The following is a 5,364-nucleotide window of genomic DNA, read 5'->3' as shown; positions in this document are numbered from 1 at the left end:
CAACGGGTGGTCCTGCCGTCCCATCAAAGAACATGCTCGGACTGTGGCAGCATGGTGTCAGGTAAGCTCTCTGACAAGTGCATACCGTGGTATGGGTTGCTGACACGTACGCACCTCGGTGGGCGTGCATCAGTTCCTTCTCCGTCTTATATAAAGAGGCTATTACTTCGCCGAAGGTACGCAGAATACAAATTCGGCAGTCACTTTCTCCACCACTTACCTGACTTGAGCGTCGGAGGACCGTCGCCGGGGCACCCCTCCCGGCTCGGTTTTGTTGCAGATTCGCCGGAGCACTCGAGGATCCAGCAGAGAGCACCGCGTGCCCAGCGTCCGCTGACTCTTGGTTCGGACAGGATCATCTGGCATTTAGTGTTCTAAAAGGCAAAGAGACATCAGGATGTGCAAATAATAGGGCGAATATTGTATTCAAGTTTCGATCAGGAATTTTTTTTAAGAAAAAACATATATTAGCAGTTTAATACATAGCTAAGTACATCTGAACAACCAAAGATTCAAGTTTTGATTTCGTTTCCACGTTAACCAGGAGAAGTTCTCGCTCAAACTCTTCAAAATTTGTAAACACCAATTGTGTTTACTCACCAACTCTTGGAAACACCTCTTCCAAGTATCTATTTCTTTAAATCGATTAATTTTAAAGATGATTGATTCAGTCCTATAAAAAATATTCATCAACTATTAGAATAAATTTAGAACTACGAATGACTTATTGCTTCGCAGTCAATGTTTCAGGATTATCTTCTCCTTGGAGAAAATTAATCTGCACTGCATTGTAGTTATAAATCGACTGTGAATACTTGATTAACTACGAAAATGCTTTGATGTTGTGTTGTAGTTCGGGAAAAGTCCTCACTTGAACTTCAAAATGGATATAGATGATTTTCTATACTTCAAAATATTTTGATACAATAAATATAAAAAATATATATTTTTTTATAATTTAAATATTCAATTTTTTGAACCGATTGATTTTGAAGGTGACCGATTATATTCCATAGAAATTTTCCATTAGCACATAGACTTAATCCGAAAATATGAATGACTCGTCGATCTACAATCAACATTTTAAGTTTATCTTTCAATATAAGAAAATTAATCCATAGTATACCGTAACTAGAAATTGATATATGGATATTTGACTAACTATGGAAATACTTTATCATTGCACCATAGTCTCAGGGAGAAGTCCTCACTTGAACTTTAAAACGAATGCATGATTGAGATAATTTTTTATACTTCTAAATATTAATTTAAATATTTAACTCTACGAATTGACTAATCTAAAGGGATCAATTTAGTCCTACTAAAATTTTTCATAGGCCATGAGAATAAATTTAGAAGCACGAATGACTCGTCGCTATATAGACATTATTTTAGGATTATCTTTTTTCTTAGAAGAAATTATCCACCGTGTACCCATTAATACTCAATCAATTAGGGAAGTAGTTTGTAGGAAATCCTCGCTTGAACTTTAAAATGGCTCTGCATGATTGAGATGATTTTCGTCCCCTCGGATGAGTCTAGTGGCTAGCGCATAAGATGTTGCCACCATGGGGTCTGTGGTTCGAATCTCGACAAAGTCGAAGTAAATGTCTCCCTTATATACTAGTCACTATTCCAAAGGCTAATAGCCACCTGTGATTTACCTCATTCGTATTGACCCTGGAACGGATTGGTGAGGGCATTGGAGTGAACGTATTCACCTTTTGCCACTAGATGATTTCCTATATTTCCAAATATTTTGATTGGATAAACTTAAAAAAAAATAGATTAATAAAACAAACTGTAACAATGAATTTTATTTTTAGATTAATAAAAAACCTGTTCAAGAAAAAACGATCACGGTGGGACTCGAACCCACAATCTCCCGCTCCGGAGGCGAGCGCCTTATCCATTAGGCCACGCGACCACTGTGAAATGTTTTCTCATGTAAATATAAAATTCTAATAATTATAAATCGCTCGCCTGCCTCCGTTCTTAAGCCACCGCAACGGCGGTGCCTCCCAGGCTGGTATCCTCCCCGTCGGACTGCCCTCCGCGCCTTCCTCTCCAACCGCTTCATCAATCTCCGCCACCGCCGCCTGACTACATCAACGTTTTCCCTCCTTCTATCCCTAAGTAAATGGGTACACCGATCTTTTTCCCCCTCATTCCATAAACGTTCGCTCCAAACGAACCAAATTTGTTTCCTTTTGCCCGAACCTGAGAAATCACCTGAAGATGCGCCACTACATTCATCAATCTTCACGCGATATGCTCAGTATCTCCACCGTAAGGAAGACTGGAGTAGGGTTTCGACATTGAACTCAATTTTAAAGTGTTCTGCAGGACGCTCCATCACTTTTAGGCGTTTGTTTCCATTGCGTTGCCGATCATCGACTGACAAAGAAGCAATGATCATGAACAAAAAAAATGCATAGAGATGATAGCAATGCCAACGATATCACAACAAGAGAAGAACTTTGAACAGCAAAGCGCATGGTTTCCTAAAAATGCCACCTTTGGCGACAGGGCTTTTGCACCACTGCAAGAGAGGTTGAGTTTCCATGGGCTCGAAATTTAGAAGCTTGTAGATGAGATACGATGCCAGTAAATCGGTTACTGTTTTGTGCACCTGCCGAGCAAGCTCCGCATGGATGCTTCCTGTGAAATGGTTCTCTATTAGCCGAAGGCTGATCATCTACATGAAGTTGCCTATCTCAGGAGGTAATGATCCACACGACTGATTGGTACTAAAGTCTATTGCCTAATAAATTGTTGCTTTGAAACCGATAAAGGTGTGTGAAGAGGTTAGTTCACTCAGCCATGTATATTGTGTGAAGTTTGATACACAAAGAACAAGAAAATTCAATGAAACCAGAAGGTTGTAAAACACACCAGATCACCTGGTTACAGTCTAACATCGCGACAGCAATTCAAGAGTCCTCACCCCTCAGCCACCGCACTCGAATGAAGAATACCGAGTTAAGCAACCTAATCCAAGACGACCAAGATTTACCAGCTGACAGACAAAGATAAGATCTAATAGCACTTTTTCAGCCTGGTAAGTTGGCACCTTGTGGAAAAAGGGTACTTTTGATTCAAAGATTTACTAGCATTCTTTTAATTCTCTTTATCTGCAGGCAACTAGCAGTTCATCAGCTTCACAAGGCACTTTGGCAACCACTTTCCAGTGATCGAGTATCCTTCTGATCCTTTTTCTTGGTATGATTTACGTTTTACAGCCAAAATTTCTTCCTCAATTTGTTATTATAATTTGACTATTATCAATGATTGATCCATTCTTGTCCTATAATATGGGTGACTGAAACATGCTTAAGATGTATGTTAGGAAAGTAAAATCTTTGTTGGTTTATCTTTCTCATTCCACTGGGAGGCATGTGATGGCTTGAAGATGTTGATTATGGAAGCCTTTGCAATATCAGAAGTAGTGTTACATAGTTTAGGACATGGATTCAGCATAATAGTCGATCGGTCAATTGGTCTGATGGTGGATACCTTTGTTTTCTAGGTTAGTTTTGCTCAATTCTAGTTTAGAATGACATGTGGTTTGAATACCACTAGATGAGGTTAGAGGTTGTTTTAACAATACATACAGATTCAATTTAGGTACAACTAAAATAGAGGATACCTTTATGTGATGGAACCTTTGTCTCACTTAGTAGATTAGCACAAGTACACAAAGAAATAGCAATAATAATTTGATGTGGTTCATTGTAAGCCTCTGTCCACCGAGAAACTTATCTTTGTATTAGAGACTTTTAGTCTTATCTAAACTCTTCTCTTAATAAAAAGGAAGTGAAAAACTTCTCTAAATCAAAACTCTCTTCTCTATAAATCTCTTGGCTCCAAAATGCTCTAAGAGTGAGCAATTCACCATCACCATGTTAAAGTAGAGTTTATCGGACCAATATATTCTCAAACCGAACAAAATTCATATAAATATAACAATAACAACAACAATAACCAAGCCTTTTAACACACTAAGTAGGAATGATCATATGGATTCTTGTACGTCGTTGGACTCAATCTCCTATTATATTTTCATCTATATTTATATTTAAATAAATTTTATCATATTTTATGTTGCTAATTAAGTTTTTTTTCTCCCTCTTTCTCTATGAACTTGTATATTTATCATGATCTTAGATCGTCTCAGGCCCACCTTAAATGTGGGTTTCAAAAATTTTCCTCAGGAGGTGGAATCATGACTTTCTCTCACTTTCCCTCTAAATTCCATATACATAGACAAAAAAATATATATATAGCTGTAAACTCATATTACTTTATGATTAGATAATACCAACATTTAGAATTTTGCTTATGGAAGAAGATTCCATGTGATGTTAACATTTGAATAACAAATAATTTTAGTAAACCTAATTAATCCCTAGTTAGGATCAAAGTCCTCTTTTAATAACATTCCAAGCAAGTTAAGTGGATGTATCAAGTGCTCTCCTAATAATCAACACTTTTTTTTCCATCTTTTTACCATTCTTTGAGGCAACTTGTGATATTTATGCATCATGTCTAAACTAAACAGTGTTGTCATGTCCTTGAGCTTTCTTTATTTGAATAATTGTACTGAAGTCTGAAATACACTGCAAAACCATCCGATTAAAATATTCAAGTATTCAACTTGTACAATTCAATTAAGACCGGTCTCATTATACAGGAATTTTTCATCGACTATCAACATAAATCGAGAAGCATAAATAGATCATGACAGATAACCCAACATCATAAATAATTCAAACTCCTTAGGTGTCATGTGCCTTGAGTGAAATTTAAATCCTTATTATCTAAGGAGTTCATCCCACTGTTTACCATCGTAACAAATCCCCGGGGCTATATATGTATTGCAAATGCTTATCCGAAGACAGTAGCCATGCTGCTTGGACAATGAAACACACTTTATTTTTAACTTAAAATGAAATTTAATTATTTTATTTCAAATACAAATATTTTAGTCTTGAAAAAGCCAGCTCGAACTGTAACTTTATTCTATTGGATTCTATTAAGTAAACAAAAACAGTTTATGGATAAATTGCCAAAGCTCTGACTATCCACCTGGCTTGCATTTCCTTGAAAGTTGACATTGATAGGTTACCTAAATCATTTTTCCTTTTCTTTTTTTTTTCCTGTATTTTCTCATGTCATTCATAGATTGCTACCAGATTTTTCTAAAACAAAACTAACTCTTCAAACTGATAATTTCAGAGGTATCGATCTGGTTCATGAAATTTTTTCATCGATCATCAATATAAATCCAGAAAACATAGATGGGTCAAGGCATCTTCAATTGTATTTGTAAAAAATGTGAAGAATGACGATAAACTTAGGGCA

General features: G+C 36.6%; 1 non-coding gene across 1 annotated transcript; it reads right to left on the bottom strand.

The window, feature by feature from the left end:
- Positions 1–1,854: 1,854 nt before the first annotated feature.
- TRNAR-CCG lies at positions 1,855–1,927 on the bottom strand. Its single transcript has one exon. It is a non-coding gene; the product is annotated as a tRNA-Arg (tRNA).
- Between the last annotated feature and the right edge of the window lie 3,437 nt (positions 1,928–5,364).

Source organism: Zingiber officinale, chromosome 3A (genome assembly GCF_018446385.1).
Source record: "Zingiber officinale cultivar Zhangliang chromosome 3A, Zo_v1.1, whole genome shotgun sequence".
NCBI lineage: Eukaryota > Viridiplantae > Streptophyta > Magnoliopsida > Zingiberales > Zingiberaceae > Zingiber > Zingiber officinale.
Note: the sequence above shows the minus strand (reverse complement) of the source record. Positions and strands in the feature narration are given on the sequence as shown.